The sequence below is a fragment of the Rhinolophus sinicus genome, chromosome 14 (genome assembly GCF_057876585.1).
Source record: "Rhinolophus sinicus isolate RSI-liver-muscle chromosome 14, RSI-T2T, whole genome shotgun sequence".
In the NCBI taxonomy this organism is placed as follows: Eukaryota; Metazoa; Chordata; class Mammalia; order Chiroptera; family Rhinolophidae; genus Rhinolophus; species Rhinolophus sinicus.
The window spans coordinates 31,038,466-31,053,017 of record NC_142514.1 but is presented as its reverse complement, the minus strand read 5'-3'; the positions used below and the strand labels follow the sequence as shown (position 1 = coordinate 31,053,017).

At 40.4% G+C, this 14,552-nt stretch overlaps 1 pseudogene; it reads left to right on the top strand.

The window, feature by feature from the left end:
- Positions 1 to 13,425: 13,425 nt before the first annotated feature.
- LOC109457859 (cytochrome c oxidase subunit 7B, mitochondrial pseudogene) lies at positions 13,426 to 13,711 on the top strand (annotated as a pseudogene).
- Positions 13,712 to 14,552: the final 841 nt, after the last annotated feature.

The window sequence follows — 14,552 nt, the reverse complement described above, 5'->3', positions numbered from 1 at the left end:
TCCACTGTGAGTGCGAGAAGGTGCCACAGATCAGGACTGGCAGGCAGGAAACTGCCCACTGGGGTGGCTGGTGAAAACTGCTAGTAAACCATCTGTCAGGTGCCAGCAAAACTCAGAGAAGCCACCGGATGACCAAGAAGCCACTTACTGGCAGCCATGCCATTGGAACAAGTAAAAGCATCAGAACTTGGAAAAGTACCCTCCTTTTACAGTATCCCTCCAGCACCCTCTTCTGGCAAGAACTACCACTGTGTCAGAACCATTTATAAACACCAGCTCCAGTAGTACACAAAGAAGGGTAGAATTGGAGATGAGCAGTAATAAATTGATAACTACATAAATACCTAAATGTGAAAAGCAGAACTGTAAAGCTTTTAGAAGATACTATAAAAATATAACTTCATGGCCTCAGTGTTCCTAAGACAACTATAGCACCAACAATAAAGGAAAAGATTGATCATTTAACTAAACTAAAATAAACTTTTATTCAACAAAAGACATCAAGACAGTGCAAAACTAATTCTGCAAATGGTGGAAGAAATTTGCAGAAATATAATTAATGAAGGACTAATATTCAGAAATACTACAGTTCTAATATAAAGAACTGTATGTAGCAGATGTATTTTCCAAAGATTGCATCATCTCCCACCCCATGTGCTCCTGTACAATCTTTATTTGTACTCCTCCATGGAGAGGTAAGGTCTGTGTCTCCTCCTCTTTAGAGATTGCCTTGTAACCAACAGAATGCAACAGAAATGATGCTGTATAACTCCAAAGGCCATTCCACTCCTGCTGGGTCCACTTGGGACACTTAGTGTTGGAGCCCTGCACTGACGTAAGAATTCTGATTTTCTTGGGGCCTGTGTGTGAAGAAGCACAGGTCACGTGGAGAGGCCCCATGAAGGTGTTCATCCAACTTCCCCAGCTCCCGTCCTAGTCAACAGCATCAACCACCAGACATGTACATAAAGACACCTCCAGATAGTTGTGCCACCACCACCACTACCACCCCCATCACTGAGTCATTCCCAGACTTCGAGTCCACAGCTGAGGCCCAAGACATCTCAGAGCAGACACAGGCCACACCTACTGCGTGCCGTCCAAATTCATGAACTGTCGTGAGCTTAGTAAAACGCTTGTTCTATTCCACTAAGTCTTGAAGTGATTTTCTATGGAGCAATAATTAACTGAAACATCTTACAAATCAATAAGGAAAAGACAAAACGATCAAGCTCATAAATACCGAGAACAGATTGGTAATTGCCAAAAGCAGGCGGTGGGGGTGGGAGAAGTGGGTGAAGGGGGTCAAAAAGAAAAAAGAAAAAAGACAGACAATTCAATAGTAAATTGGGTAAAAAAATTTAAACAGGCACTTCACAAATGAGGAAATCCAGTGGCCAATAAACATATGAAAAGTTGGCCAACCTCATTAGTAATCAGGAAAATACAAATTAAAACCATAATGAAATGTACCTGATAGAAAGACAAAAATTTTCCCCCCTTCTTCCGCCTCCCCCCCCCCCCCCAACTCCAGTTCAAGCTGTTGTTTTTCAGTCTAATTGTGTAGGACACAGCTCCCTGGCCAATGCTGGTATTATGAGCCTTGTGCTGCGCCCCCACCCCCCACCCTGCTGAGGCAGTGGGTCACCAGTCCTTGGTTGGCCACTCACAGCAGCTCACGGCAGCACACAGCAACCTACGGCAGCTCACGCTGGCTGCTGGTGACAAAATTTTTTAAGTCTGACAATTTCAAGAGCTGGTGATGGATGAAATGGGGTAATGGGAATTTTCTTAGCCTGGACCCTCTAGAAAGCAGAGCCTGAGACAAGGATTAAGATGCTTATGCTTTATTTGGGATATGCCAGCTGAGAGCAGTAAGATGAGGGAGGAAGAGAAGCAAGGCAAGGAAAGATAGAATGCAATGTGACATGTCACTGTGCTGATTATTGCTTTACAATGAGCTTCAAAGAGACATAGCAGGTTCTTCATTAAAAATGGCCATTCTTCATGTGGGAAGGGTTGCAAGGAAGAACTACACTTCAGAAGAGAGAAAGGAGGCTCCTGGCTCCCTCCTATTCCTGTTTCCATTAGTAAAGGTTTATGTCACGTGACGTTACTCCCTTTCACTCCCAGACTGCTTCCCATGGCTCTCTGGCAGATCTCCATGGTGAGGGACTTCATACAAAACTGGAAGTGGCCAGGTGGCCAGGTGTAGTTCGGGTGCTCAGAAAGAGAAAGAGACAAAAGGAGACGGTTGAGGGAATCTGAGAAAGCACATGAGGTTTGTGTCACAATAAAAAAACATTCATATACACTGCTGACAGGATAGTGAATTGGTACGACCACTTCAGGAAGACGTTTGGCAGTATCTGGTAAAGTTAAAGATGTCCACACCATGCAACCTAGCAATCTACTCCTCGGTTCATACCTTTTAGAAATCGGTGCACATGTGAACCAGATCACATGAGAAAACTTGTTTATAGCAGCATTATTTGTAGTGGTCAAAAGCTGGAAGTAACCCAAATGGCCATCAACAGGAAAACCATTTGTTGTTTGTTCTTACCGTGTTATACTGTACACACTGAAAATGAACAAACCACGATTACATATATCCATATGGAAAAACTCAAGAACAAAATGTTAATTGAAAAAGAGAAAATCACTGAAGCATACATATATATGACACCTTTATATACTACTCAAAGATGCACAAAATTTAACAATATTTTTTAAGATTATGTACATAACAAAAAGCAAAGGGATTATATTCACAAAATTTAGAATAGTCATTATCCTTACAGAGGAGGGAGGGGCATGAAGTTGGGAAGGATCTTCCAAAAGGCTTCAAAATTATTGGTGAGGTTCTACTTCCCAACCTGGATGATGGGTACATTGGTATCCGTTTATGCCTTATATTCCTTATACATTATCATTCCCTATAGTATTATTATTTGTTATATTACTCTTTGGGATGAAAAAATAATTTGTTTAATAATTTATAAGAAAAGTCTTTTCATTTGAAACCTATATAACTTCACTAACCAATGTCACCCCAATAAATTTAATTAAAAAAAATTTTAATATGTCAGTCTGAAGAATCTTGGTTAATATGGACCTTGAACAAAATAGGATGCTCAGAGATGGTTGTTAAGTGGGTGATGCTTACTCAAACATTTTGCGGAAGAGAAAGTGACGTGGCCTAAGGACTCTCTGTACTTGATCGCAGTAACAATGTATCCCTACTTTAGAAATCATTTATTAGATCCTGATTCAAGCAAACAATCTTTTACGTCAAATTTATATACAACAGTAACAGTAGCAAATTCAACCATGGTTTTTAAAAAAACACGTCTATTGACTTTATTCTAGTCAAGGAAAAAGGAGTTTGTGCCCTTACTAGTAAAAAATACTACTATACATTCCAGAAATTTTCAAAGAAAATCACCAGACTGAAAACTGAGACCTATGATCTTGGGTTGGTATCTTCCTTTTTTTTAAATTAAAGTTTATTGGGGTGACAATTGTTAGCAAAGTTACATAGATTTCAGGTGAATAATTCTGTATTACATCATGTATAAATCCCATTGTGTGTTCAGTTCTCCTTCCATCACCACATATTGATCCCCTTTACACTCATCTACCACCTCCCGGTATCTTTATTTTTTACTGGAGTGACATTGGTTAATAACATCATATAAGTTTCAAGTGTACAGTTCTATAATACATCATCTGTATATTGCATTGCGTGCTCACCACTCAAAGTCTGGTCTCCCTCTGTCATTGGGTTGGTATCTTACTAAGAGAACTAGAAATAAAAGTACATAAGGAATAATAATTATATTGGGAGTAATAGTTTTGTTAATGACTTGTATGTTAATATGTGACAGTGAGTTATATGTTAATTAATTATAATACATAACTATTATAATATCTATATATATTGTATCATTCATTCATTCGTGTATGTACATATTTTTGTCCAGCCTTGACTAGAAGGAAATTCTAGGTCACAAATTGGTACGGGGAAAAAACTTACAAAGCGAGTACAAAAATCTCAAGAACCTGAGAATACTTTATTTATACAGGTGCTAGGGACTGATAATTACTCTTGAAGATAAGATAAAGAAGGCTACAGAGTAATTATAACCCAGTGAGCAAGGCAAAAACCTTGTTAGCCGACTAGTCAGTCTGGGAAAAAGGCAGAAGTTCCAAGTGAGATTCAATTTGAGTTGCTCTGTTTTTATAACTTACAGATACTCTCCCAGTGTTTCCTGACATTAGGAATTAAGAAGAAAAGGGCCCGCTGAGAAGTCAGACTGTTTTTACTACACAGATTTTCTTAATCTCTCAGGCTCAGAACCCCTAGTCCCAAAGCTTGTGAGAATGCCAATACTTGTAAAATATATTTTAGAAAATTTCAGAAAGTCATTTATTATGTCTATTGTAGGGAATAGTGCCAGTTCATAAAATATGCTTGTTAATATTTACTTAAGTCACTATGAGGAGAAGCCGTTCCATATGTCTTTCTTCCCACAGCTGCTTGTATTAACCACAGTGTTGGCAGTTTCTAACTAATACACAATGGAAAGCTAAATTTCTTACCCACGGTGATAAGACAGATTAGGTGATGATGGTGATGTTGATGGGAAAAAGGAATGGGGAAATGATAATGATAGAAATGGAGACTGCATGTTGATGGCAAGAGAATGGAATGGGAGAGAGGTGGAACAGAGATGGTATTGGCAATGGAAACAGGAATGCGGCTAGCCATAATGATAGGATCAAGATGAGGAGGTGGGATGTGGGTGGGGATAGAGATGAGACTGGGGTTAGAAGGGGAATTAAGAGGGGGTTAGAGGATCTAAGACATAGATGAGATGGGGATGGATACACACAGGATAAAGACAGTGTGGAGGAAGATGGTATCAGAATGATGGAGATGTCAATGGATATGAGACTGAATATTTTCTTGGGTGAATGGGAAAGGCGAATGAGAAGAGATGTGGGTTATAAAAGAATGGGATAAAAATAAGAATGGAATGAGAATTGAGTGTGTTGCAATGGGCATGAGTGAAAGATTCGCTACTTCCTTCATCCCCAAATATTTACTGAGCAGCTACTGTATGAAGAACTATTCTTGGTGCTGGGGATACAGGGATGAACAAGACCAAGTCTTTCCCCACATGGAACTTATATTCTAATGATGAAGACAGAAAATACATAAATTTTTTACATAGTATTATTATGAGAAGTACTACAAATGAAAGTAAAGCAGGATAAAGCTTGTGGCAAAGAGGAAGCTCCAGGTAGCTGCATATTATAGGAGCAGAGAGTGGGTGGCAAATAGTGAGAGCTAATGCTGAGGTGGTATCAGGAACCAGAGTGCGGCAAGTCTGAAATGCTACTCTAAGGAGCTTGGGTTTATCCTGAGTCAATGAGGAGTCATTGAAGCCGCATCAGACTGGCTTCAGCATGGAAAATAGACTGAGCAAGTAGAGACAGGGGAGACTAATTTGGAGGCAATTGCAGTCAGGTAAGTGACAGATGATGGTGACTTGGCCTAGGGTTGTGGACATGGAAATAAAGGGAACAAGTAGGCAAATTCAAAATATTTAGTAGATAGAATCAACGGGACCTGGCAGTTAATTGAGGATATGGGAGACAGAGATTTTGAACTGGGGGACTGAGTGGATGATGATGCTTACTCACTGAGAAGGAAGGCTTTGGGGAGGAGGGGAGAAGTCAAGTTCAGACTTGATTTTAAGTGCCTGAAAGTGAATTTAAGTGCCCGAAAGAGCTAAGGAGCTATGGCTGAGCTAGGGAAAGCTATCTGGATGGTAATTGAAGCCATAGAGGTGGAGAAGCTAGCCCAGGAAAGATGTGTAGAGGGACAGAGAAGGGGAAGACCCAGCTCAGAACTCTGAGAAACACAAACATTTCAGGAAGAAGGACCCAGAGGAAGTCAGAAAGGGAGGGGTTTAGAAGTAGAGGGAAAACCAGGAGAGCAGCTGTCCCAGAATCCATAGGAGAGCTTTGCAAGACTAGAGGAGACTTCTGCTGACATGCCCATCAGGTGTATCAATGTAAAGGTCATTGGTGACTTTGGCAGGAGCAGTTAGTAACTCAGTGGTGTCTGAAGCCACACAGGGTTGAAGAGCGAGAGGTGAGGAAGAGGTCTGGCTACAGGGCTGAATTAACACCTTTAAATGATTAGGGTTCCCATCCCTCCTATATGTGATACAAAATACATTTTCTATTTCAAAATAATGTAAAACTTACATGTATGCTAAAATTCAAGTAAGCCGTTTCTAAATTACTTTAAATGCAAAGGTAGTTTATTGCCCCTTTTCATTGACTATGGCTTCCTGTTCCTATCACAATATTCTCTGTGAGACTCCTCTTTGCTGGCACCTGAGGCGTGTGCTTGGTCCAGCAGGGTCTGGCTCTGATGGAGATGAGGAAAGGGAGAAGGGACAGCATGGGGCAGGATATGCGATGGAGGGAGATTGGGGACTTTTTTTTTTTTTCTTAACGAGGGAGGTTTTCGTGCATTTGTAAGCTACAGAAAGAAATCCACAGACTTGGAGGCTAAAAATGCAAGTCAGAAAGATTAATCAATAAAACAAGAAGGCCAAAGGTGGGGCTACCCAGAGCACAAGAGGGACAGAGGATGTGAGACCCCACCCATGTACTACTGGGGCAGAGGCACCCCCTAACCACTGTGGCCACAGCTGTGAAGGATGGTGGGGCATTGGGTCTGGAGGAGGGGGCAGGCATTGACTGTGGCCAGGCCAGGAGCTAAGGCTGGGCAAGAACAGGAAAAGAGAAAGGAGGAGTTGGTGCCTATTGGGTTGGAACATGGTGCTGACCCACCCCAGTAGCCAGAGGTAAAACTAGACACACGCTTTTCCTCAGCACCCCCAAGACGAGGGCTAAGGGGAGAAGGAGAGACCACCAACCCAGGCAGAGCTCATAGAGCCTCCTCTGGCCAAGGCCCCTCCCCAGGGAAGTTCTCCTTCCTGCTGAGGCCCTCCACACACACACACACACACACACACACACACACACACACACACACACACACACCCTGTCAAGATGTTTTCTATCCGTCTGCTGGAAGGCTCTGGGAACTGGATTGTCCTGAAATATCTCCCACCCAGGCCTGTCTCAGCCTCTGAATTTCTGCCAGTAGGGTGTGCTGGCTCTGACTTCCTGTGTGAGTCCTCATTCAGATATACATTTCTGCTGGAGGTGGGCACTGGTGCCTAAGAGGAGGGCATGCTGCTGGGGAAGGGGAAATGTGTACAGAAGGCACAGGCAAGGCCACTCAGTTAGTGATGTCATAATGGTGATTCCAGAAAGTCTAGATAGAAGGGCAGAGGGTAGCAACTATGTTGGAAAGGGGTATGGGCTGAGGGCACCCCAATTTTAACTCAGATTGTTTCTTAGATAGCTTAGGTGAGAATGAAGAAGTATATGGAGTGTCTAAGGCCCTTCCCAAGGCTCCCTTTGGTGCCACCCTGGAGAAAACAATTTCAGAATGCAGGGTTCTGGCCTTGGAGAATCATACTAGCAGAGCAGGGGTTAATGCCTTTGGTCTGCCTTGCTACAACAAAGCCAGAATGTTCCATTCCAGATTGAGGCAGGCAGCTTGGGAAAGAACTGCCCATCACCCAATGAATCAGACACCACATTGAATAGAGCACTCTCAGAGCCTGAGATCAAGGCCAAGGCAAGAGCGGGGGAGGGAGATGGAGGGGGCAGGTTAATAAGAAAGAAGCCTCAGCTCTCTCTCTGAGTAACAGGGAGAGTGACCCTGATGACCGGGGATGGGGTGATGAGGTGCTTGGGACTCGCTGGAATGAAAAGCTAAGGAGAGGTCTTGGCCTGTCCTTCTCGTGTCCAGATGGGGAAGAAAGGTCACTGCTGCATGAAGCTAGGCCTCCAGGGTCTCAGGGAACCCAGGCTCATGCTTCCATGGTTCACTGACAGCCCCACGAATACACTCTCCATCCCATCAGCTCACCTAATCCTGATCCTACTCCTCGTCCCAAGTCGCCCCCACCCTTCCCAGGGGGGTCTGGTTGGTACTGGGTCACTGCCCAACCTGAGCCGCTGTGGGAGATGGTCACTCCTCCTTTGAATAATATCTGTCAGCCACAGGAGAATCAACCCCCCAGGAGGTTACAAACCCTCCCAGGGGTACAAAGTGCTATCCATCCCATGTGCCTAAAGCAGGAGCCAATTCTGCAGTACAATTCATGCTCCAAGGCTCCCTGTGGAACCAGGCTGAAGACAGGCTCCAGATGAAACCACATGCACAGCCTTTCTTAACTTTCCTCCTCTGTTCTCTCCTGCTCCCCTCGCTCATCTTCTCCCGAGAGTACTCCTCCAATAAATCATTTAAATCAGAATCTCCACGGCAGGCTCTGTTTTAGGGACCCCAGACTACCAAAGCCTTGGGCCACTCATAACCAGCCTCATCCAAGACCCCATGTTAGCCACCATCCATCATCTCTCAAAATTCGGCTTTACCCAGTACCTAGTACCTTGTAATAAATCCCTTTTTAAAAAAAAAAAATGAGTATTGCAGATTCTGTGGCTTGCAACAAAGAACTGTGAGCAATACAGTGACTCACATCAGAAATGGTTGCAGCCACTACCCTTCCAGGGAGTTGGAGTCTGACCTAAGACTGGGCTTGGTCCTCTGACCTGGTTGGGTTTTAAGGCAATGAAGACCCTATTAGCATTAGAGATGAGACCGTGAGGACTATTTACTTATTTATTGTTTTTATTTTTTTAAATAACATAGTGAACACCCATGAGTCCAACATTCATCCCAAGAGCTAAAATATTATCGGTAACTTGGGTCTATCCATGTGGGCCTCTCCTCTCCAGTGCCCAAGAGGTCACCAGTGTCTGAGGGTTTTATCACATATGTAGTTGCCTAAGTAAGATATTGTTTTGTTTTTGTTTTCATGCTTTATGAAACGAATAGTCTTTTTATTATTATTATTATTAGTTTCAGGTGTGAAAAGAATAGTCTTTTGAGATTTGCTTTTTCACACAAAATTATGTTGCTAAGATATCCATGTTGTGGCAGGTAAAAGAATATCATTCATTTTTACTGCTGTGTAGAGTTTCATGTGTGAATATATACCACAATATATACCACAATCTATCCATTCTGTGGTCAATGGATATTTGAATTATTCCCTTTTTTTCGTTTTCTCTTACAGGTAATGCTACTGGCAACATTCTTGTCACATGTCTGCTGATGAACATGGCCAAAATTTCTCTTGGGTATGTACCTAAGAGTCGAATTCCTAGGTGTGTGATTATTCAATAGTGTAAGATAATGCTAGCTTGTTTTCCAGTATAGCTGTTCAATTTGCACACCCATTATTAAGGTATAAGAGATTTCATTGATCAATGTTCTCTTCAGAAGGTGTTGTCATACTTAGTTTTTGCCAATTGAATGTATGTAAAACGGTATCTTATTCTGATCTTAATTTATATTTCACTGATTATTAATAAACTTAAGCATTTTTCATCAATTTATTGACATACATGTTTCCTTTTCTGAGGATACATTTTGTCAAATTTTCTACTGAATTCCTTTTCTTTTTCTTAATGTTTTATAGTAGTTATTTATATATGCTAAATATTAATCCTGTGTTGGTTATATGTTACAAGTATCTTCCCTGTGCTTGCGATTTGTATTTTTATTTCTTCTGAGGTGCCTTTTAATAAACAAAAGTAAGACAGCTATTAAACATTATTTTGATTAATGTTATGAGTACTATTACACCAAACAATTCTCCAAAATTGAAATTATGATAAAATCTGATCACTGGTATTCTGATTTGTATTATTTAAATGGTTATAAACAGTTCTTGACTTTAAAAAATATAAAGTCTTCCTAAAGACACGTAGTTAGCATACTTTCTCTCAAAAACTGCGCTGTCAATCTATTTCCATATTTAATTATTTGAAAGCTCTTAGTCATTCTTTTTGTACACAGAATTTGCAGCTTTCAAATCATCATTATTATAGCATTTTACTCATAAAACATTAAATATTCATTTTTACTTCAACTGACAGAATTTCAGCATATAAAGCAAAGAAGTACATTTTTCCTGAGTTACATCTTGAATGGTTATCTATTTTTGAAAGTTAATATTCAGATCTTAATAATAAATCTAAATAACATGGCTTCCTTAATGTACTGATATTGTTATGTTGACGAGATGTGGTACAACTCTATACAGTCATGATGGTGGATCACACACAAGTTCAAATATGTCAGAAATGATACTGAAGTAGGTATTTGGCTATTGAACTCTCTAAGGACTAAAGCCAAAGCCACAGCTGAAGAGCAGATGTGAGCCAAATACCCAGTCTGCAGCTACACTTTGGCACATCGTACATCATAAAATTATTTATATCTAGCCTTCTATATATGTTTGCACAGGCAGTTTCTAGAATGATGATGAGCAAATGTTGAAGATGATTATTTTGGGGTAGTGGCATTTGGGGCAACTTAAAAAACTTTTCTAGTACTTTCTGTATTAATTTTTATGACATGTATATATCCTTTATGAGAATTTATTTAAGGATCTTTCCACAATCACAATATAAATAATTACTTAACAATAGATTTTACTGGTTTTGTTGCTCATTGCTGTGTTCAGAATATTATGCCTTTCTTGTTTTTCAGCTTACTTTTCTCATTCATTGTTTTATTTGGCTGAAGTACCTCCTCTAATAATCATTTCAGAGAGAACTGAGGGGCAGTTGTGCTGGATATTCTCCATTTGCTGCTTTTGGTCCACTTTCTACCTTTTCCCACCCTGCTCTGTGTTCCCTGGAGGCTGACCTCCTGGAATTGCATCAAATGTCCCTGCTTCCTAACAGAATCCAATGTAGAGTTGGCTCCTGCTTCTCTAATCACTTCTCAGCACAAGCCCAAACCCAAGTCTCCTTTACTGAGATAACCCCAAGATTCTTTGGGGGTGCATTCTCCTTGCCACAGTAAGCCAAATGAACCTAACTTTGATTAAATACAGGTGTGTTCCTAGTGGTCTTTTGCTGGTGGGTTTGACATACTACACAAACTCATTCCCCCTGAATCTATGGCTGGAGAAAATAAAATTGCAAATTAAAAGCAGGGTATTATTACTCTCAAGCTGTGTCTAATCCCCACAAGCAAAGAGTCAGAATACATTCAAGTGATGATTCCTAAAAAAGAAAGAAAGAAAGAAAAAAAATCAGGTGGTAACTGCCAAATCTTATGATTAATGAATTCTGGAGTGGCCTAAAAGAAGAGTACTCACAAATATTACAGAAGAAACAGTTTGGTTCTCCCCTTTCTTACAACATGTCTATGAAAAATGGTATTTTCATGTTACACTGCAATGTCAACTGAATATAGGAGAAAGACTTAGTCTACATTTGACATAAGGATATGACTCAGTAACATCGTTCTTAGTAGTAGGCAGCTGTTTGATTTTTTTCCATTTTATTGGTGTACAATTTAGATACAGTAAATTGTACAAATCAACTTTAAATACATATACCCTCATATAATCACCACTCAAATGAAAAATAGAATAAGTTCAGCCTTCTAGAAGATTCTCTCGTGTCTCCTGCAAGTTAGTACCACTCCTGTGGGTAACCTCTGCCTGGCCTCTACCACTGTCAATTAGTTTTAACTTTATACAATTGTAATCATATAATATGGACTCTTTTATGTCTGACCTCTTTCAATCAAAATATGTGAGGCTCACCCATGTAGCTGTACAGTAGTCCCCCCTTATCTATGTTTTTGGTTTCCATGGTTTCAGTTACCCATAATCAACTGCAGTCTAAAAATATTAAATGGAAAATTCCAGAAATAAACAATTTATGTTGTAAATTGCATGCTGTTGAGTAGTGTGACGAAGTCTTTTGCCATCCTGATCCATCCCATCTGGGATATAGATATAAATCATCCCTTTGCCCAGCATGTCCACACTGTATATGCTACCCAACTACCTGTTAGTCACTAACTAGCTGTCTTGGTTACCAGATTGACTGTCGCGGTATCACAATGCTTGTGTTCAAGTAACGCTAATAGTATAGTAACCTAAGATTACGTCACAAATCCTCACTTCATCTCATCACATAGGCATTGTATCATATCATATCATCACAATGAGAGTGAGTATAGTACAATAAGATATTTTGAGGAAGAGTGACCACATTCACATAACTTCCCCCCCCTTTTCTTCCACCTGCCCCCCTCACCCCCTCGCCCCCCACTCTGGTTCAAGCCGTTGTTTCTCAGTCTAGTTGTGTAGGACACAGCTCCCTGGCCCATGCTGGTCCTACAGCTGAGGCAATCGGTCAGTTGGCCGCTCACAACAGCTTACGGCAGCTCTCGCTGGCGCGCTCATGATGGCTGCAGGCCACTGTAGCACACAGCAGCCCACGGCAGTTCATGTCAACCTCCGGCGGCTTATGGCAGCCCAGCTCCAGGGAGAGATGTTGTTCACAATCTTAGCTGTAGAGGGCACAGCTCACTGGTCCATGTGGGAATCCAACTGGAGACCTCAGCATTAGGCGCTCCGCGCTCCAACCACCTAAGCCACTGGGCTGGCCCACAGAACTTTTATTATAGTATATTGTTATCATTGTTCTATGTTATTATTAGTTGTTAATCTCTTACTGTGCCTAATTTATAAATTAAACTTTATAATAGGTATGTACATATAGGAAAAAACAGGATATATAGAGTTCAGTACTACCGTGGTCTCAGGCATCCACTGGGGGTCCTTGGAACATATGCCCATGGATAAGGGGAGACTACTGTATTATCCATACTTTGTTCTTTTTTATTGCCACGAAATGTTCCATTGTATGACTACATCGCAATGTATTTACCCATTCTACTGTTGATGGACATTTCGGTTGTTTCCCGTACAGGTTATCATGAATAAAGCTGTCATGCACAGTCTCCTCCATGCCTTCTGGCAGACAGAGGCACTCATTTCTGTTGGGTATAAATCCAGGAGTAGATTTGCTGGTGATGGAGTGTATGTATGTTCAGTTTCCCAAAGTGATTGTACCAACTTACATTCTCACCAACAATGTAAGATTGTCCTGGTTTTCCTCATCCTTGACATTAAAATATATGATTTTTAAAGGACTGAAAAATAATGTTATCACTTTTAAATTTCAAGAGTATATGTGTGTATAAAATAAGAGATGTCTGACTACTTGTATATTTGATCTTAATAAAATAAAAACAATCTCTCTAAATTCTGTCTTACATTAGAGTTAAAAATACATTCAATTAAAATTTTGATCAGGTATTTGACGCAAAGTTCCAACAAACCAGCCACTGCATTTGCCGCAGTTCTGTCGGCAGGCTTCAGCTTCTCGATGTTTTCCTTGGCCAAAAATGCACTAAGTTGTCTCCCAGCTCAAAGCATTCAGCAAGCAATGGCAAGGCAGATCCACCAGAAATGAACACCTGATTTCCATGACAAATACGGTAATGCTGTATTAGCTAGTGGAGCCACTTTCTGTGTTGCTATGTGGACATATATAGCAACACAAATTGGAATAGAATGGAACCTGTTACCTGTTGACAGAGTCACCCCAAAGGAATGGAGTGATCAGTAATCATCCCAGCTAGTGTAATACTGAATTGTTACAAAACCAACTCATAACTGATGCCAAGTAAAAACACTATGTACCCATTAAAATACAGCATGATTGGAGAAATAAAGTGCATTTGAAACCTTAAAAAATGCTTTTTGATCAAAAAACTTTTTTTCAAAAAAATGCTTTTTTAAAAATATTACTATTATCTATTATTGTTATTTTTTTTAAGGAGGGTGCAGCTCATGGTGGCCCATGTGGGGATCGAACCGGCAACCTTGGTGTTATTAGCACCATGCTCTAACCAACTGAGCTAACCGGCCACCCTCGATCAAAAAATGTGTTGATCATTTCCTTTGGGGGGAGGGGATACCGACAATACCAAGTATTGGAAAGCACGTACAATCTTTATGATAATGGATATTGGCAGCGGTACGCTGGTAACTAACTATTTAACAACTGAGAAAGAAATCCTGATTTGTAGAAATTGCCTGTTTCTGTGGAGTAAATACTTTTACTATGGCTGAACTCTCATACATTGCTGGTAGGAATGTAAATTGGTACAACCTCTATATAAAACCATTTGATGCTCTCTAGGTATTAAAGTTGAACATATGCATATGCTGGGAAATAGCAATTCCACTCCTAAATATGTGCATCAAAAGATTTATTTTAAAAAGAGAATGGAGATCCATTAAATATTTTTGAGAATGAGAATGATAAAAAAAAAAGATTTACGTTATTTATAATAGTCAAAAACTGAAAAAACTAGAATGGATAAATGATTGTGTATTAATGCAATGGAATACTACACAGCAATGGAAATGAACAAGTTGGTACTACACATAACTACATAGATGGATCTCAAATACAGAAGAGTGTATTCCATATAATTCTAACTATAT